The sequence below is a fragment of the Xenopus laevis genome, chromosome 7L, assembly GCF_017654675.1.
Source record: "Xenopus laevis strain J_2021 chromosome 7L, Xenopus_laevis_v10.1, whole genome shotgun sequence".
Taxonomy (NCBI): Eukaryota; Metazoa; Chordata; class Amphibia; order Anura; family Pipidae; genus Xenopus; species Xenopus laevis.
In genome coordinates this window covers 116761441-116783392 of record NC_054383.1, presented here as the reverse complement: position 1 = coordinate 116783392, position 21952 = coordinate 116761441, and the positions used below count along the sequence as shown (strand labels likewise).

Sequence of the window (21952 nt, the reverse complement as noted above, 5' to 3'; positions counted from 1 at the left end):
TCCCAATGGAAAAAAAATCTCTTGGCTGAAATAGAAAAATTGCCCAATTTTCCCACTGAACCCCCATGATATTTGGGGAGTAAGTAAGTTGTTGTGACGCTACCGACTGACCTCCCACCTCAGAGGCAGAATGTAGAAAGAAAATATTTATAATTATGTCAAGTTCATTTTGCCAAGATACAGTTATGTGATCTATTATCTGGAATGCCTGGGCTGGGTTTTTTTTTTTGTGTAAGGGGTCCTTCTGTAAAAATCATTAAAAATGCAGGTATATGGCCTGTTACCCAGAATGCTTGGGACCTAGGGTTGTCAGATAAACGTAAAGGGATTATTTGTCTCCAATAAGGATTAATTATAGGGATGCAGCGAATCCACTATTTTGGATTCAGCCGAACCCCAGAATCCATGCAAATGATTTTACAGAATACCAAACCAAATCCGAATTTGTATATGCAAATTAGGGGTGGGAAGGGGAAAACATTTTTTACTTGTTTTGTTTTGTGACAAAAAGTCACACAATTTCCCTCCCCTCCCCTAATTTGCAAATTTGCAAAGGCCGAGCAGAAGGATTCGGCCGAATCCCAAACTGAATCCTGGATTCAGTGCATCCCTAATTAATTATAGCTTAGTTTGGATAAAGTACAAGGTGCTGTTTTATTATTACAGGGAAAAAGGTAAAACATTTAAAAATCTGGACTATTTGTTTAAAATAGAGACTATGAAAGATGGTCTTCCAGTAATTCGTAGCTTTCTAGATAACAGGTTTCCGGATAATGTATCCTATACTTGCATAAGAACTGCTTGCTTTAAATATGACTCTAAGAGAAATGGTCTATGTATACAGGTATGGGACCTGTTATGCAGAATGCTCGGGACTTGGGGTTTTCCGGATAAGGATCTTTCTGTAATTTGGGTCTTCATGCCTAAAGTCTACTAGAAAATCATTTAAACATTAAACAAACCCAATAGGCTGGGTTTGCTTCCAATAAGGATTAATTATATCTTAGTTTGGATCAAGTACAAGCTATTGTTTTATTATTACAGAGAAAAAGGAAATCATTTTTAAAAGTTTGGATTATTTGGATAAAATGGAGTCTATGGGAGACAGCCATTCCGTAATTCGGAGCTTTCTGGATCTCGGATAAGGGATCCTACACCTGTATACTGTATATATAAATATATATATATATATACACACCACAGAATGTCATATTTTCAATAAAGGCACCCAAGGGCACGTGTCTAGAGTTACAGCTTCAGGGGGTGCCTATATAAATAAAAAAAAAGCCAGGGGTACCCCATTACTAGGAGATTGGGACTTTCTGCACATGTGCTGATTTGATTGGGGAAGGAGCGGTTGTAGGGTCCATGCTTATGGCAGCACCACATGTAAAGGGAAACAGATGAAAACGATTAAGATAGAAATACTTTACATTACTAAGTTTTGAATGTAACCCCCTGTCAATCACAGGCTTCTATTTATAGCTAAAGGGGAAGTTGTACATTTATTTTTAAACCAAGTGGCAAAGAGTTGGTTACATAGTTGCATTCACTGTTTGATGCACCAACATGTGACTGATATTTTGGAAAGTAAAGGGTCACTTTTACTTATTTATTTTGCTTTTAGCTAGCTTTTTGTCAGTTTGGCTTGGGAAGCAATTAGTTGGAAAGCATTCTGTGAACTTGAGTATTTGGTTATCTGAAGACACCACATTGTCAGGTTCCTTGGCCACAACCTAGAATTCCTTGATGTGGCACGAAAAATGCGAGGACACTCCACACACGGCCCGAAAAACATTCAAAACGGAGATTCGTATGATCAAATCTTTGCGTCTATAGCCAGCTTAAAGGACCAGTAACAGTAATTTTTTTTCTATTTCTCCTCCCTGTCTTCTATAGGAGATAGCCAGGGAGGAGAAATCGAGCACCGCGCAAAGGATCATCGCCCTGTCGCGTTTCTGAAGATTCGCGCATGCAGAGAATCGGTAAGTAATTTCTTAATGAAAGCTTTGCGAATTAAAAGTTTATACTGTGTTGGTGGGGTTTTTTTCATTAAAAAGAAACAAATAAAAAAAAAAATACTGTTACTGGTCCTTTAAGTTCCTTAGTTCCTCAGTGCTTCAAACAAATGGTTCCCAAACTCTGGGACTGGAGGTTCTGAAACAGAGTCAGGAGGGTAATAACCAAATTTATGATTAGGGTGAAATTTGGTGTGAAAGTCTATCTCTTTCTTCTAGAGAGCCCAACTAGAAGGACAAGTAGCGTGGGGTTTAGGGTGAACAGTTTGTGCTCTAGATATTCTTGTGACTAAATAACTGATTGACTATGTCTGTAACCTCATTTACAGACATAGAGGACAGAACAGAAATTCTGTAAAATTTTCGATAGCAGATGTGCAGTCTTCCATTAATGTACGTTAATGTGGTCTTCGCCCTCCAGAATTTTCAAACTTTCTGATTTTTGGCCACTTAAGGGCCCATTACATGGGACTAAGCTTTATCAGTCCGTGTATGGTTACCGACCGTACTATAAATTAATGAAAAAAGCAGTGCATTTCCTCTGTAAATAATGTTTACATTTTTTTTGTGGCGCCTGAAAATGAAATTATTGGGTAAGATTCTAGGAAGGCATTCGGCTTTCCATGCTGGGTCCTTCCCATCTATTGTTTCTGCACAGAGGGGGTTTCTGGCTACATTATGAGGAGTTGCTGACTTGTTCTGTACTGTGATAATTGAACCCAGATGTGAGCGCGTCACAATTAAATGCAGGAGACTTGGCTACAATCCTTAGCGAACGGCACTTAGCAGAGGGGGTTGGACAGTCCTTCTGTTCTGGCATTCCTAACTAGGGGATAGCTATGTACAAAATGCAACCGGACCCCTGATTTATTTTAGGAACACATTCTATATCCTTTCGGAGCAAACTGCTGGGAGGCTTGGCCCAGCATATTTTATGTCCCTTAGGGGAAATATATCACCCAGTAACCTACAAGTATTTATCAATAAAAAAGGATATACACTAAGTGAGTGTGAGTAGCTTTTCATAGTGATGTGATTCTAGCTTAGTCGCAACTGAAACGAGTCCAAGGGTCAGTGGCCCTTAAAAAAATTTAAGTATATTACTACTAGAGTTGCCACATTTTTTATAAAAAAATTCTGCCTGACCAAAATGGGGAGGGTCGGCTGTAAAAGGGGCAGTGGTAATGGGGCAGGCAAAAAGGGGTACATTAGGCAGGGATTTGGTGGGCAGGTGGGGAGCCAGGAGAGATAGAGGCTGACCTGCAAAAGAATTAAAAATTTACTATGGGCACTGTATTGATGGAGGCACACTGAAATGCCGATTAGAGTTTCACTGCGCTCCTGCTGGTACATTCCCCATAGAGAAAAATATGTGTTTCCATGTGGGGGAAGACGAAAAATCCCTTTAAGGAGAACTAAACCCTAAAAATAAATGTGGCTATAAAATGTCATATTTTATATAATGAATTTATTGCACCAGCCTAAAGTTTCAGCTTGTCAATAGCAGCAATGATCCAGGACTTCAAACATGTCACAGGGGGTCACCATCTTGGAAAGTGTCTGTGACACTCACATGCTCAGTGGGCTCTGAGCAGCTTAGTAGCGTAACTAGAGGGGGCGGGCCCTGGTGCGTGACGCGCAGCCGGGCCCCGCCCCCTCCGTACGGCCCGTAGTTTCAGTGGCACGCAGGCTGCCGGGGGCCCTGAGGGGGTGCGGGCCCTTGCCCGCTCGCACCCCCTGCTCCCCCGGTAGTTCCGCCACTGGAGCAGCTGTTGAAAAGCTAAGCTTAGGGGTCGTTGCAAATTATCCAGCAGAAAATGATGTTGGTCTGTAATATAAGCTTATACTACAGGGCTGATTATTAAATTCATGCTGCCATGTAGTAATTATCTGCATTAATTACTAATCAGCCTTATATTGTGACATTTCTATTCTATGTGTACTGTATATTGTGAGTGGGTCCCTAAGCTCAGTAAGTGACAGCAGCACAGAGCATGTGCAGTGAATCAGCAGGAAAGAAAATGGGGAGCATCTTTGGAGACACAGAACTTTACTAAACGCCCGGAACTAGGGGTAGAAGAGGCACGTTCCTAGGGCATAAAGGCAGAGGGGCGCCAGGCATGTACCTCTTCTGATGCCTTCCCCTAGTCTGGACCGTTTTGTCCAGACTCCAGAAGCTGTTCACGCGTGTGCGCTCTCTTCGGACTCTGCGCACTGGCGCAGGCTTCCTCCTTTACGCAAACGGTTGGGGCGACGTAGTCGGCCGGGTTGCCTTGGCCCGGCACTGCTTTACAACTAAAGGGCTGTGGTTGCCTTGAACTTGTACAGAAGCCTAAAACATTTATAGATTACTTCTTTAATTTAGCATTAATTGATGACCCTTAAACTATTATTCTCTACTCAGGCCTAACCCATTCACCTAAAAGCATCTAGATTTTGCCAAACTACACCTCTCAGCATTTGTTCTACTCTGCATGTAACATAGAAATAGCAGAGTACATTGTTAGGCTAGGCTGCTAATTGTTAAAGCAGAGCACAATAGAGTTGCAGTGACTTGTCCCTAGGGAATAAAATGCGTGTATGGGAAGCTGCAGGGGAGGTTTCTCACTACATTGTTTCCATAGTTTTAATAAACCACTTTCTGTAGGAAAAACATTTCCCCGGAGGGTTCCATTCATTAGAATTGGATTGTGAAATTACAGGCAATTTTTACATACACAATGTTTTTAAAGGGCAAGCATTGCTTTCCCTGCACAGAAACAGCCTTATGAGTGCACATAATGAAATGCTATAAGAGGGGGATCAATTGTTATTGTTGTAATTGGGCACTTACCAGCCAACTGACTCTCCTAGGGAAGTCACAGCCAGAGGTTACGACCTATACAATCCAAAAAATGACATGGATTTTGGGAACTGCAACTTTCCTATATGTATATGGTGCTTGTGATGGACTGACATCTGTCCTCGGCTGCTCATTAAATCATCATGAGGAGTCTAGAGATTCTGCATCAAAACTTCTAATATACAAATTCTAAGCAACCAACCAAAATACCAATCTAGGGGCAGGTAGCATTTGGGCCTGGAGACAAGAGGGGTAATTTACAGATCCCCAATGTAAGACGCGCCGGGAGATTCTCTGTCGATCTTACTCGAGACGCTCGCACTTTGACGCCGAGAGTCAAGACGTAATTTTTCGCTGCAGAATTTGACTTTTTGCCGCAAAAATCCCTTTTAAAGGGCTTATCCACCATTTTGACAGTGCCCAATCTGGCTTCTGTTTACAGATCCTGCCGAAGCATTACTACTGTTTGGAATATCCTGGTTTTTAACTCCTGCCTGTTTTGTCTCCGATTCTTGCCGCCTGCCTCGACCCTTATTGCCTGTTTTTCGACTGTTTTGCCTAATCCTTGCCAGTACTTGTTTACAGACTTTTACTATTTCACGCACTAACTCATTGTTGGTTCCACAGCAGAAAGCCTGGGGCCCCAAAAGGGAGATGGTGAACACCGGAATCCACAGGGGTCTCCTGTGCATCTGAGTGTACCCACTGCTTCTAAGGTTCCTAAATAGACGAGTATGTTACACCCAGGGACACAAGTGCTAGATTGTTAAACCAACAAGAGCATACCCCTTACTCTGGAGGCAATGACTTTGTAGTTCATTTATTAAGCACAGAGCCAGAAGGATAAGGAGGTTCCAAAAGGGGCGTTGTGCTGGGGCCTATTTACATGGTGCCAGATAGCTAAAGAAGCACTTAGGGAACCATCATGGGGGGGTCCAAGTTTTAGTATACTGGGTGCAAAGATTGATGGGCCCTAGTTGTGTGGCCCTATCATATTTCTCTCTTTTTCACATATGCCATTTAATTAGAGCTGGCATTAGGAGAGCATGAGGCGGATGAAGGCTCCAGAGAGGAGGGAGATAAAGCCTCTCATTTAATGCAGGTTTAAGTACAGATATAAAAGTAAAGGGAAAGAAAGGAAGGGGGGCTTGGACAGGCATCACAGACACCTCTTTTAGTAAGATCCCCGGGGTGCAGAGCGAAGCAGGAAATATGCAGAACTCAGAGGGGAGGAAGACACAATACACACAGCACACGTTCAGGCTCCACCAGGCCTGGCCAAGGGACTTGCAGTTGGCAACACGTGTGTGCAATAAAGGGACAAAATTCATGTGAAATTCATGTTCATGTGAAATCCAGATGTTCCCAGCAGTAGAATTACAGCACACCTCATGGCTTTCCATGTAATACCGCCACACTACACACGGCTTTAGTAATATACACAATTTCAATAATCCCACTGACAGACAACCTGCACCCATTTAAATGTTTTAGGGTAAAACTCCCTTTACTCCTGAAAGCCAAGTGTGATTATAATCACTAAACTCAGACCACGAAAAAAATGCACCAGCCCCGGGTACTATGCCGATGGGTACTGTGCCGTGATCTTGTTTCTTTCCCAGGGTGGGTGCACATGCACAGTGGAGCACACGGCTGATTTTTTGGGTGCCCCTAATGATTTTGCTTCTCCTTTATGATCTTGTCCCCAATATACAGCTGCAGGCCTACAAGCAGGATGTGGCCCTTCAGGGTTTTTTTTAAGATCTCAAATATCCCAAGGTCCAAATAGACTTCCAATATAATCTGGACCCATATAGACAGCATATGCAGCCCGCTAAATTGGAGAAATTGGACAGAAATTGGACTGGACTACATTAAAGGAGAACTCCATCCGAAAACTTTTTTTGCAATTAAAGGGGGGGAGGGGTTGTTCACCTTTAAGTTAACTTTCAAGATGATATAGAATGGCCAATTCAAAGCAACTTTTCAATTCGTCTTTATTAGTCTTTAAGGGCAGAGACATACGTGGAGATTCAGTCGTCCGGGAACAAATTGCCTCTTCTTCGGGTGACTAATCTCCCCGAACTGCCTTCCCGCTGGTTAAAATCTAAATCGCTGCCGGGATGGCACTCGGATCACTTCCGAAGTCGCCTGATGAGGAAGCTTGGGCAACTTGGGAAAACAAAGCGATCCTAGTGCCTTCCCACGGCTAGAATCTAAATCATGGGGAGATTAATCGCTCGAAGAAGAGGCAATTTGTCGTTGGGTGACTAATCTCCCCGAATCTCCACATGTGTCTCTGCCCTAATAGTTTTTTCTTCTGACCCCTTCTGACTTTCAAATGGGGGTCACTGACCCCATCTAAAAACAAATGCTCTGTAAGGATACAGTCAATGCATGTTTATTAGGGGTATTTCCACCCTAGCAACCAGATTGCTGAAATGGAGAGCTGCTGAATAAAAAGCTAAATAACTCAAAAACTACAAGTAATACAATGAATGAAATGAAAATTAATTGCAAATTGCCTCAGAATATCACTCCTTACATCATATGTTAAAAGTTAACTGAAGGGCGAACAAATCCTTTAAAGTGGAACTTCATCCAATAACACTTTGTTTGCTATGGGTTACTAGACGTGGTGCAAACGTAGTTGCTTCAGTTAGAGTACTGTGTGGCTAACTGCTGTGTATGGTTGGTCGGCTGAGATTCTCAAACACCGTCATTAGTTGTCCAGTTGGGGTCACACGATGCCAAAGAGCTGCTATGAGTTTGTAGTGCATTTACAATTGACGGGTGTCACGCTGGGAATCCTGGGAGATCTGTTTTTACTGGTTGTTACAATCAGCTACACTCAGTATGAGTACAAGAGTTTAAAGTGAAGAGTGTAAAACATGAGCATCTGGAAGTCTCCATATAATGGCAGTACATCATTCCTACTCATGCACGTAATTACTCACAGTAAAACTAATTAGTCCCTTATTCTGTTTGCATGGCCCTTAACCTAAGAACAAGGCACATACTGAATGGTGGCCCTATATACATATCCCTATATACATACTGTATATCTTACAGAAAAGTGAAGGTTTAACTGAGGAATTAATTTATAATAAAGACTATCCCTCACTAGTCACCAGAAGCACAGGGCAGATCAAAATTGAATTTCAGTTGTCTGTTCTGTAACCCTGGCTTTTGAGAAGTTTCAGGTCTACTGCTCCAAGGATACCTTATAACTTGGTTATTCTTTGGAGAATGTTGGAAGTTGTAGTCTTCCCTCTATGTTGTCAATTGCATTTCCAGCTAGAAACCATGAGTTTAATTTTGTCTCATATACACAATTTTTTTTTCAAACTAGCTGACCTCTAAATGCTACCTGCTGATTGCTTGTTATGGGATACTAGACCAGTGGCCTCTCCACACTACTACACTAATCTCCTTGCCCTCTCCATATCTCCACCATACTCTTCCCCAATCTTCATGCCATCGCAATGTCTCAACACTCCTTCCCTGAACTTTGTGCATTCTCCTCACCCAGTGGCGTAACTAGATGTTGCTGGGCCCCACAGCAAATTAATTTATGGGCCCCCAACATATCCAGTGTTTGTCCTGTTTTAACAATATATGTTGAAATTGCTCATCAATGAGAGCCTCATGGGGCCCCCTGTACCTCCTGGGCCCCCCTGCAGCCGCAGGGTCTGCTTCCTCTGTAGTTACGCCCCTGTCCTCGCCTCCACACACTCCTTCCCCAAACTCTATGCCCTCTCCAAATCTCCTTATTATTTTCCAATTTCCATGACCTCTCCATATCTCCATGCTAATCATCATATTCATAATTTTTTTATATAGTGTTACATGTTACTCCTTCCACGTTCTCCACACCCTCTCCACAATCCTTCATTGATCTCCATGACCTCTCCATATCTCCACACTACTTCTCCAATCTCCATGTCATCCCCACCTTGCTGCATCCCTTCCCGGATTTCCATGCCCTCTCCACATATTTAACATACTCCTTTCCCTATATTTAGGCCATCTCATCTTCACATTCTTTCCCAATGTCCATGCCTACTCACATCTCCATGCTCCTTCTGCAATCTTTGTGCCATCTATGAATATTCAAACTTCTTTCCCAATCTATGTGTCCTCTTCATATCTCCACATTCTTCATAATCATTATTTAATTATAGCGCTCGCATGTTTCTCCTTCCCTGATCTGCATGGCATCTCCAAATTGCCACAATCCTCTCTGATCTCTATGCCCTCTCCATGTCTCCACACTCTTCTTCCAATCTCTATGCCATCTACATCTCTCAATACTCCTTCCAATCTCCATGCCTTCCTCACGCCTCCACACTCTGTCCCTGTCTTCCCACATCAGCACAATCTCTCAATTGATCAAAGATGCTTCTATTACTAGTGTTCTACATATATTTTCTCAGGGTAAACATTATCCAAGATTTAAATCAGACATTCAGGTGAATGCCATTGCCAAGTTACTGAGACTGAATCCAAATCCAGCCAATAGCATTTAATCCTTGTTTTCCCGTGTTCTAATTGCACAGGCCCAGGGCCCATGGGGTGAAAGATTAAGCGCAGAATTTTATAAACATTACAATATAAAATAAATGTTATTTGTTTACTAAAGCCTTGCTCTATTTTCAATGGTGCAGATTAGGATGTGATTCAGTGTTTCATCTACATTTTTGCTTCAATGGCAAGAGCCTAAATTATGGATTTTGTGCATTGCTAACTAATTTTATACCAAAGGGCATGTTTTCTAGATGCCAGTTCCTAGTCCCTCCCTTGTGTTTACTTGGATACCAGCGTCACCCTAGTCCCAAAGCAGTTCCCCAAATACACATATCTGCAGTCCAAGTACGGCGTGTGCCGTCGCTTTTGCTTTTTTCCATTACTGTGCTGTTGCATATCATCTGTACATGAGTTCATTCTCCCGTTCCACGACTATAAAGTGAAACAGATGTGTTACTGTGATGTCAGTGAATTGCTTTCTGCTCCACTGGACACAAATAAACAGCGGCTGGCGGAACAATGTGTCAAAATACTATTTATGGATCTCTATAAATATAAATAAATACATCTGGGGAATGGGATGCTTTGCTACTTGCACAGATCATCTCAATAGCAGCCAGAGCGGCCCCTCGACAGGCAGGGAGGTTACAGGGAGGATGGGAGCAGACTTGCAAAATTGGGAGCATACATGGCATTTCTGAGACAAAGCCTGGCCAGATGTGTGTAAACCCATATTAAGACACCAAGAGGGTGTATGCACTAACAAGGACATGTCTGGATATCACAAGATATTTGGAAAGTAGAGATACTGATTCATGCAGTTACACGCATCACACTGACACACATAACTGAGGAAACGCACACAAAGGGCAATTTAAAGGAGATGTAAAGCCATTTTGCATCACAGGGCCCCTCCACAGCCTCCCCTTCCTTGCCTCACAACCAACCAAAAGCATGGCCCCGTTCTACCAAACATGGTCTCAAATACATACCTCCCAACTGTCCCTTTTTCGGAGGGACAGTCCCTCTTTTGACAGCTCAACCTGCACTCCCTCATTTGTACTGTAAAGTCCCTATTTACTCTGCACTGAACAGCCAGAAAAAGAAACAAAGTTTCTAACTTAATTGGTTTTTGGCAGAGAGCACAGAACAGCTAACAGGTGCAAATAAGATACTTTGTAACAATTTTGAGACACAAAAAAACTGTTTAGATAAGGAGAAATATTTTCAAACTTTCATAACCAGCCAAATTTTGTAAAATGAACATGGTAATTAGGGGGTGTGGCCACAGAAAGGGGTGTGGTCAGAAAAATTTGCTACGCTACGTGTGCAAAATTTTTTTGTCCCTCTTTTTACTTCCAAAATGAGGTATGTCTCAAAAGACTGGCTACTGCAGAGAAGCTGGAAGCCATCATGTTTGGCCACCTCACTTCCTGTTTCTCTGATGGAGATTGTTGACCCAGAGCAAGTGCCCTGGAAGCCAGGACCAAACCAACTTCCAGTGACGGGCTTCTGTTTGGTTCAGGGCCAAGGAGGAAAAGGGATGCAGCCAAAGTGATGGACACCAACTCCGCTGAGTTAACTTTAAGTATGATGTAGAGAGTGATATTCTGAGACAATTTGCAATTGGTTTTCATTTTTTATCATTTGTGGTTCTCATTTTTTAATCAGCAGCCCTCCAGTTTGCAAATTCAGCAATCTGTTTGCTAGGGTCCTAATTACCCTAGCAACCATGCATTGACTCGAATAAGAATCGGAGAGGGTCTGAACAGAGGGATGAGTAATAGAAAGTAACAATAACAATACATTTGTGGCTTTACAGAGCATTTGATTTAGATGGGGTCAGCGACCCCCGTTTGAAAGCTGGAAAGAGTCAGAAGAAGAAGTCAAATAATTCAAAAACTGTAAAAAATAAACAATAAAGACCAATTTAAAATTTCTAACACACTAAAGGTTAACTGCAAGGTAAACCACCCCTTTCACAAAACTTGCCCAGTGAATCACTTCAGACATTTATTTGTGCAAATAAATCACCAGAGCAAATCATATAAAAAATTGTGACAAAACAGGCATAACATCATAACATATCACAAGGCAGTGTCTTCCTCTGTCAGTGTCCAATGGCGCGAAACGCGTCAGGAGGGAGTGGCCAACATGAGTTATTCAGACAGGGGGAAGATACTGCCTTGTGATATGATTTGCTGTGGTGATTTTTTTGCACAAATAAATGTCTGAAGTGAGGCACAGTGCATGTTTTGTTGATTATTTGCTAAAGGTGGCCATAGATGTAAAGATCCGCTCGTTTGGAGATGTCACCAAACGAGCAGATCTCTCCCTGATATGCCCACATTGAGGTGGGCGATATCGGGCTGATCTGATCGTGGGCCCTAGGGACCAATGATCGGATCATAATGCATCCGATATGGGCGGTGGGATCGCAGGACCGCATAAATGCATAGATGCTGCCGCGATCTGACGGGATTTTTCAACCTGCCAGATTTACAGGCAGATATCAATCGGGGAAGCCTGTCAGATGGCCCCAAACACGGGCCAATAAGCTGCCAACTCAGTCTGTCGGCAGCTTTTATCGGCCCGTGTATGGGGGGTCTTTAGTGCTGTTGGACTCTTGCAGAGTGCTCACTTGTAGATGGCTTATATCCATTATCAGAATGGTTGGTGCAGTTCAAAAGGGGAGCCTCTGCACAGGCTCTATGGTTACAAAATGACTTTACTTTTCCTTTAAGCAGAACACATTTTGAAAATAGGGTAGGGACACACTGGGCGATTTGGGGAGATTTAGTCGCCTGGCGACTAATCGCCGCGACTTTTCTCCCCGAATGCCTCCCCTCGCTCTGCGCCTGGCTAAAATGAAAAATCGCCTGCGCTAATCACACGCGGCGATTCGTTTTCCGAAGTCGCCCGAAGTTTCCTCGTGAGGCAACTTCGGGGAGAAAAGTCGCGGCGATTAGTCGCCAGGCGACTAAATCTCCCCAAATCGCCCAGTGTGTCCCAGCCCTTAAGCAAAAAACAGATACCAAAGGCTTCCTATCCTTAAATTATCCTGATTGGATTTATCCAAGGAAATGGCGGCGCTGCCCTGCTCAGTGTAATTCCAACCCTTCCCAGAGTCTGTCGGGCAGATAAGATAAAAGTAATAAAGGTCAGAATGAGCCAATTGGAACAGGATGGGATGGGGGGTTCCTTTTGCTTCTGGAACACAGACAAACAGGAAACATTATTATTGTTTGTTTGTTTAAGAGAAAATGAGCAATGCTTGTTAAGAACGCATTTAGCCCAAGAGGCGGAGGTATGTGACCATCTCTTTCATAGATTAGTCTAATCACAATATTAATTATTTAATGCATATTTAATTCCACTCTCTCTCCTGGCTGGCTATTACTTCCCATAGGCTTCCTATTATGTTAGAATTTCCTAACAAGATGACATCACCGGGGGCATGGCCAGCCAAACAAGGGTTGTAAATGGCACCCTTCACAGAAGGGAAAAGTTTCTAGGTGTTTGCATAGTTGTGTTTACATAGTCTGTCCAGAAAGATACTATGAATCTATGCTAGCACAGGTATTCCCATATACACAAGTCTGCAGGAAAACTTGAGAATGAAGCGGACCTTTAACTTCACTGAAGGCAGCAGTTGATCAGTATGAAGACTTTCTAGTTTGACAGTGCCCATGTAGTCTTATATTCACAATGCTAGGAGACATCACCTGGGATAATACGTGAAACCCCTCCATATAGTATCCAGAACAGAGGCCCAATGTCCACCATGGAGACACAAGACTGAATTGTAATAGATATGAGGCATGAAATGTACAAATCCAGACCTCTAACACCATATGTTGAAAGGAAACCCACACCAACATGAGGAGAGCATACAATCTGCATGCACACAATGTCCTAGCTGGAACTCAGGGCCGGAACTAGGGGTAGGCACAAGAGACACGTGCCTAAGGCGCAAAGCTTGGGGGTGCCAGGCACTTACCCTATATGCAGCCCTCCCCTAGTCCAGTAAGTGTTACCACATTGAAAAGTGGGTGCGATCTGTGAAGGCAAAGTGCTTTGCCCACGACCATGCACGCGCGTCCTTGGTTACATGCGGTTACGCACAGCTGCGGCGGGGACCAAAGTTGCTAACGGCCAACTGGGTTGCCTGGGGCAACTGACAGACCTGGCCCGGCACTGCTTGAACCCCAGTGTTGCAAATCACTGTACCCATAAGTCCATCAAGATCCATAACTATATATATATATATAAAATTGGGCGTTTGTTTTGGGAATATCTCTCCTTTAAAAGCCTGATTGCTGGCTGGGGAGGATTTAGCCCTCAGTGAAAAAACAGCGTTCAACGGACATTGATTACAGGTAATGCTAAAATGCACATAAAAAATAAAACAAGTTAGGGACCGCCATTCGGGGTTTACCTTGACGTGGTATGGTGGCTTATCAATTTTATGATCATAACTTTGTAACAAAATAACCCCTGTTTTGGGTACATATGCAATAGCATTTATTATACTTATATATATACTTTAAAGCCTTTAGAGTGCTCCCACAACCCCCTTGTTTTGATATTGTATATATATATATATATATATATATATATATATATATATATATATATACACACACACACACATAAATATATAAACAGCCGGCATGCATTATATGCAGTTTCCCACAACTTAATGCCTCTACTGAGACATACTATATACAGTATATATATATATATATATATATATATATATATATATATATATATATATATATATATATATACACATACACACACACACACATATATATATATATATATATACACACACATATATATATATATATATATATATATATATATATACGTATATATATATCTCATGTCAGACATTTTTAAATAAAAAACGCATCAAATTAAACCAACTTGCTAGTGATAAAAAGGGCCCTTATTGTTATGTGACTTTAACTGTAACTGATTAAATAACAAGAATGATGGGACCTTTTAAAGGAGAACTAAAGCCTAACTAAAAGAAGTAGCTAGAAATGTTGTACATTATGTTTTGTGCTTCTGTACCAGCCCAAGGCAACCACAACCCTTTAGCAGTAAAGATCTGTGTCTCCAAAGATGCCCCAGTAGCTCCCTATCTTCTTTTCTGCTGATTCACTGCACATGTTCTGTGCTGCTGTCACTTACTGAGCTTAGGGATCCACTCACAATATACAGTACACATAGAATAGAAATGTCACAATATAAGGCTGATTAGTAATTAATACAGATAATTATTACATGTCAAATCAGAAACCAGTGCAACTAGCATCAGAATTTAAGCATCAGCTTATATTACAGACCAACCTCGTCTTCTGCTTGATAATTAGTGACTACCCCTAAGATTAGCTTCTCAACAGCTGCTCAGAGCCCACTGAGCATGTGAGTGTCACAGACACTTTCCAAGATGGTGACCCCCTGTGACAAGTTTGAAGTCCTGGATCATTGCTGCTATTGATAAGCTGAAACTTTAGGCTGGTGCAATAAGTTCAGTATATAAAATATGGCATTTTTAGCCATATTAATTTTTAGGGTTTAGTTCTCGTTTAAGCCCTTTTACCCCTATGGTAGCTGCTAATGAGATAACTTTTTGAGACATGAGCAATACAATGCAGCATGCCAAGTGTAGATTATACATCTCTAATATACGAGTAAATCCACCCAGAACCACTTCACCCCCACACCCCTTCCAACTGCCACCAACTCCGCTCGCCAACAAACCCTGCTGCCTCCACACCACTAGTTTTACAATACATGTAAGGAAGGGTTTGCCGGATAACTGATCTTTCTGTAACATGGATCTTTATACTATAAGTCTACTAGAAATCATTTAAACATAAAATAAATATTGGTTTGTGTCCAATAAGGATTAATTATATCTTAGTTGGGATCAAGTACAAGCTACTGTTTTATTATTATAGAGAAAATGAAAAAAAAATTAACAATTTGGATTATTTGGATAAAATGGAGTCTCTGGGAGATGGCCTTCCCATTATTTGGAACTTTCTGGATAATGGATCCCATAGCTGTAACCACAAGGCTTGCACCCCTATCCGTTGCACCCTAGACATATGCCTCTGCTGCCTACTCCTAGTTCTGCCCCTTTAGGCTGATCTGATCATTTTCCTTTATGTATCAAAGATCGCATTACACAGGTATGGGACCTGTTTTCCAGAATGGTTGGGACCTGGGGTTTCCGAATACTATGTCATTCAGTAATCTGGATCTGCATACCTTAGTTTACTAAAAAAAAAATACATGTAAACATTAATTAAACCCAATAAAATTGTTTTGCCTCAATTAAGGATTAATCATATCTTATTTTGGATCAAGTACAAGCTACTGTTTTATTATTAAAGGCAAAAAGGAAATATTCTAACCTGCCGAAAGTTATCTGGACAATGTTTGGCCAGAATTTATTCAGACAGGTGTCAAGAGTCGTTTATACAGGGGTCACCAAACTGTCGACTTAACTGGAATATTTCGGAAGACCTTCCCTGTGATTAGACCCTGGGAACTGAATTTCGTCCCAGCTGCTCCAGCCGCACTTCGGCTCTCACAACAATAGTTATTTTTTTCCATTGCGGAAACTGCACTTAGTTGTTTAGAGATCTGAGTAATGAGTTTTTTTTAGCCGGGTTATAGGAAGTGACTTTATAAAAGGATACCCAAGAAGCAAGATCTTAATTAACTCCAACAGTGCCAGTGACGGAGCGGTCCCAAACAAACTCAAAGATGGGACATATAAGAAAAACTGCAAAAATATTAAACCTAATAGGATTGTTTTGCCTTCAATAAGGATTAATTATATTTTAGTTTGGATCAGATACAAAGTGCTGTTTTATTATTACAGAGAAAAAGGGAATCATTTAAAAAAAATTGAATTCATTTGATAAAATATCTATGGGAGAAGGCCTACCCATAATTTGGAGCTTTCTGGATAACAGGTCTTCAGATAACGGATCCCATACCTATAGAATAAAAGCTTGAAATATAGAAAGGAATATTTTCATTTAATACACAAAAGCTGTGAATATCCTGTAAGTTATATCCTTATAAATGGTGCTTAGTGATGTCACTGGTTATAATCAGAGCTTAGTGATGTCATTTCTGTCACATGAAACTTGTGTATTATAATAAATAAAGTACCCCTGTTGCAAAATATGAGGATATTAGAAGTCACCTCGGTGTTCCATGACCTGTAACTCGGCCTTCGGCTTTGTGTTTTTATAGGGTCATAGAACTACTCGATAACTTAAAATATCATTATATTTTACAAGTATTACTTTATTCACTATATAATTAGTGCTTAGTGATTTCTCTTGAGCCACATGATTCGCTGAACCATGTAAATCTAAACACATAATGGGGTTCATTTATAAACACTGGGCAAATTTGTCCATGGGTGATGACCCATGGGAACCAATCAAACGGCTGAGCAAAGCCAATTACTGATTGGTTGCTATGGGTTACTGCCCATGTGAGAATTTGCCAAGTGTTTTTGAATAAGCCTCACTGTCTCCCTACTTCAAAAAATCAACAATCATATTAAAAGTCACTTTGGAAGCCCATGGCCTGTACAAAAACATTAAGCCTCATGCCTATTTATGGTTACGGGACTCCCTGGTTACATCACCGTCATTAATTTATATATAGCGCCAGCAAGTGCTACACATTCATTTATATATTACTGTCACTCTCTGATGTCATAGACTTACAAATAAAAGGAAATATTTTATAGATGATGCCACTTCCCACCTGATTGTCCTCCTGCATGTACCAGGTAAATGCCCCTAGCCTTCGCATGCACCCACCTCTTAAATACTCTGCTGTCTGCAATAATACCCCTTTAGCACCCAAATGGAGATCCTATCTCATTTAAATGTAAAAAGCCTAAAGTCATCTATAAAGAATGATTGGAGCCTAACCACCTTCTATAGTCCAGCCAATAACTAACCCTTCTGGAGTTCCTAGTTCAATACAGTATATGATAAATCAGCCCCTACAATCCCCTTATGGGGCCAATGCATCACATATCCGGAAATGTTAACTATAATTTAGGACTCAAGGGTCTGATGGCGGCATAGAGAGGACTTTGCAGAAGGAAGCATGGAGATGGTGTGGGGGGCCCTGACGCTGCATAAACAGTAATTGTTGTAATTGTCTGAATAATTTCTCACAGCATAATATGCATTGGGAAGTAAGGACTCAGGCCAGTATTAACACACAGAGCTGCAGTTGAGCTGCACTGCGTACTAACACCCCATTAGAAATGAATGTGCTTCTCTTGACTACTCAAAGCAGCCAGTATTGGTTACTCCAAAAATAGATTAAATTACTGAGAATTCTTCATTCTGTCTTAATACAGCCCATATTACCAAAATAGCTTGGTTATGGTGCACATCTTTCACTTGAACATTTTAAAAGGGACCTTCAGACTAGTCCAGAAGAGATGAACTAGCGATTAGCAAGCCATGGAATGTTCCACCCCCTGCCAGACCTTCATTCCTACCAAACATTACTGCTACTGCCAAGTTTTAATTCCCAAAATGACTGTAGACAGAGCCAAAACTCACATGAGTACACGGCACGTCTGATTGTGGCTGCGCAGTACAGCAAATCTGCCGTGGAAATAGACAGTGACTTGCTGCTCAGACATCCCAGGAAAACACTGCCACTGGGCGAAATAAGCAACAAGCTGGAAATAAAACTTTCCATGCAAAAAATTATCCTGACTTCATGTCACATTACACAAAGCTGCAAGGACTGAGAGAATAAGCACACAGAAATAGTAAATATAGGCAACGGTTCACTAAACCACCCAAATGAAATGGGCAAATCTACTCATGAGATTTTATTCCAATTTTAAAGGAGGGGGAAGTATTATGAACCATATGTACTCATAGCAAAGGGTTTATTTCTGAATGAAATGGCCATGCATGTGTGTGGGACTGTATGTTCAAGGGCAAAATTGTCTCTATGGACTGACTGAATATATTATGACTATCCAACTTGGAGCCTCCAGCTGTGGACGCTATACGTTAGTTGCAGCTGGATTCTACATGTTAGACAGTCTGGATATCAAGGGTTACTGACCCCAACTTATCTTACCAAATACATACACTATCCCAGTGTTGAAGTCGTTTTCCAGAAAAAAATATAGAAATCACCAGGGAACAATGGGTTTCCTTGCTACCATTCTGCTTACTATATCCACACTTCAGGGCCCCACGATATTTAAGAGCTGGGGCAGTTGTTCCCTATAAAAACGTGTGTCCCCTATAAAAACATCTGCCCCTTATAGAAAAAGCTGCCCCTTATATGACCATCTACCCCTGTAAAATATTTGCCCCTTATAAGAAACTCTGCCCCTATAAAAAATATCTACCCCCTATAAAAACATCTGCCCCTTATAATAAAATCTTCCCCTATAAGAACATCTACCCCCTATAAAAACATCTGCCCCTTATAATAAAATCTTCCCCTATAAGAACATCTACCCCCTATAAAAACATCTGCCCCTTATAATAAAATCTTCCGCTATAAGAACATCTACCCCCTATAAAAACATCTGCCTCTTATAATAAAATCTTCCCCTATAAGAACACCTATCCCCTATAAAAACATCTGACCCTTATAATAAAATCTTCCCCTATAAGAACATCTACCCCCTATAAAACATCTGCCCCTTATAATAAAGTCTTCCCCTATAAGAACATCTACCCCCTATAAAAACATCTGCCCCTTATATGAAAATCTTCCCCTATAAGAACATCTACTCTCTTTAAAAACATCTGCCTCTTATAATAAAATTTTCCCCTATAAGAACATCTACCCCCTATAAAAACATCTGCCCCTTATAAAAAAATCTTCCTTATAAGAACATCTGCCTCGTATAATAAAACCTGCCCCCTATAATAACATCTACCCCTATAAATACATCATATAAAACCCATAGTCGGAATGGTTAATTATGGTGATTATTTAGAGTGTCACTATATGGCTGGAGAGTAACCAGTGCAGTCTGCAGCATGGATCTAAAGTATTTTGCCACTTTCAGGGGCAACTGGGCAGTTTGGCTGATCAGAGTTGAATGACAGAGCAGAAGTGCCAATTTATTATACTGATTTACCCCTCAAACTAAAACCGTGAGCCACAATAGTAGTGATGCTGTTCTGCTTCCAGAAGAGGTTCTGCAGAGGCTGAGGTCTTATCACTAGGCAAAAAGGGGGGAGGAACAGTGTAAAACTAAGTTTATGTTCCCCCTTTAAACCATAGTGTAATGAACAATTACTACTCGCTCTCCAGCCCTAGGGCAGTACTCCCCCCTCCTCATAGAGAACTTCCCTGCTCCCACTTCTTACCTAGATCTCCTGCTGTAGGTTAGCGCCACACAAAGAGCAATGGAGATCAGTCCACTTTCAGTTGTAGTGGGGGGAAACGTCTCACTTGCTGCTGATCGCGGCAGGGATGTTCTGCTCTGTAATTTCTCGGCTCTGACTTTCCAAACTCTTTCTGTTTCTTTCACTCCCTTCTATCAGCTCAGCGCACTGTCTGGCAGCAATGGGGGGCTGGTCCTGCACTGGTCACGTGACCCAGGGAGTGGGAAGGTGAGGGTCCTGAAGGAAATGAGAGGGAGGGGGCGCAGTCTATGGGGGGAGCGCTAATGGGAACAATGTGTGGCTGGAGAACTGGAGGGGAAGGAATGTGGTTTCTCTTTTGTTTGCCAGTTATGCAGTCAGTTCAGAATTCCCCTAAACTTGCCCTTTTCATATCATAGACTGTCTTTTGGATGTCAGGCAGCTACTGGGTGATCATTTGGGTGTTATTCAGCTACTGGTGATCATTTGGGTGTCAGGCTTCTACTGGGTGATCCCTTGGGTGTCGGGCAGCCACTGGGTGATCCCATAGGTGTCGGGCAGCCACTGGGTGATCCCTTGGGTGTCGGGCAGCCACTAGGTGATCCCTTTGGGTGTTGGGCAGCCACAGAGTGATCCCTTGGGTGTCAGGCAGCTACTGGGTGATCCCTTGGGTGTCATGGAGTTGTTGGGAGCAGAAAGGAATGTGGTCAGGAGGGAAGAGCAGTACTTGGACTGCCCATTGGCACATTTGTTGGTGTCATCCCTAACTGACAGGGTGTTCTTATACAATTGGTTCAGTTTTCAGCCATTCTGTATGATTGTGGGTGCAGCGGTAAAGCAGGTGCTCTCAGTTCTGGATTTACATAGGGGGCGCCCCTAGGCCTGTTGTCATTCGTCGCTCCCATCCCCTTTATTCGCACAAATTTTTGGAGCAATGGGGATTGGTGCACGGCAAATTTAAAAAAAACGATTGTACCTCCTGCACATCCCCAGTGTTTCTGAACCAATGTGGGTGTGGTTGGCCCCCTAAAATCCTGCCACCCTAGGCCTGGGACTTGGTGGCCTTTCCACAAATCCAGGCCTGGGTGCTCTACTATGAAGGTGCCTGGCTAATTTCTATTTTATGTCCTAACAATTTGGGCACCTGCTTGGGGTACTCTCTGATGGGGTGTCGTGCAGCCATTTTATTTGATCCATTTTCCTAATACCTCCGTCCTGTTCATCCCCAGGCTAGTATGAGGGCTATATCATATTGGACTGAACATGCCCGGGCCATGCAGGGGTTAATTGGCAAATGTATCAGACATGGTAGCTCCGTGCCCAAATGCAAGCCCCCTGGGCCAGTGCAGTTTTTGTATCATATGGGCAATTGCCTGGGCCACAAGATTACAGATTTCACTATGAGGGTGGTGTCCAACATACTGGCACCCCTATCAGTATTTCAAAGCTCTCCTTTCATTCCATGACTTCTGCATTGTAGCAGCAGCCTACACTATCTGGCTGGAATTGAACATCTGGTTCGTTGCCATGGGTTACATTTGACCCCCCCATTACTGCATAATCCCCAAGTTGCTTCCTCGACCTCCCACCTTCCGTAAAACCCAGACCAAACACAGCACAGACCAAAGCCAACATTAAAAAGAGAGGCATCATACACAGGGTAGGATTAAATTGGCTTAATATCAAAAACCTAATTTAAAAAAAAAACCAGGAGCACTCACAGACTGTAGCTTGAAAGGAAACATAATGGGTAAATCCCTGAAGGCTTCCATATGTTGGACACTGCTGACCTTGTAACCCGGGATGGTGATCACTTTTTTGAAGATTGAATACCCAAGACTGATTACAGCTCTGGGATTAATTAATTCATAAAGAGTTAATCTACTTTTATTAGTAATATCTGTCTGTGAGCAGCAGGTTAATAGCCCAGACCTCTACCCATTCCCTTTCCTCTCATGCACAGAGCAAAAGCCAGAAACAAAAAGCCAGAGGAATTTCTGCTTATCCCAGTCCCCATGTACAGAGCCACATAAAGATTTAGGGCAGTACCCTGACATATGCAACAAACTGGAAACAGCGCCATTACCAACCCTGTATCCCTCTGGGAAGGGAGTGTGACTGTGGGATAGCAGGTATAGTAGGGAGAG

The 21952-nt window shown here is 42.1% G+C and overlaps 1 protein-coding gene across 1 annotated transcript in view; it reads right to left on the bottom strand.

Annotated features, from left to right (window-relative positions):
* Positions 1-19960, bottom strand: part of MGC80611 (protein) — a gene marked incomplete at its 3' end in the record, with an annotated part of 49132 nt that extends 29172 nt beyond the window's left edge. The window contains 1 exon segment of the mRNA NM_001092258.1: positions 19809-19960.
* Between the last annotated feature and the right edge of the window lie 1992 nt (positions 19961-21952).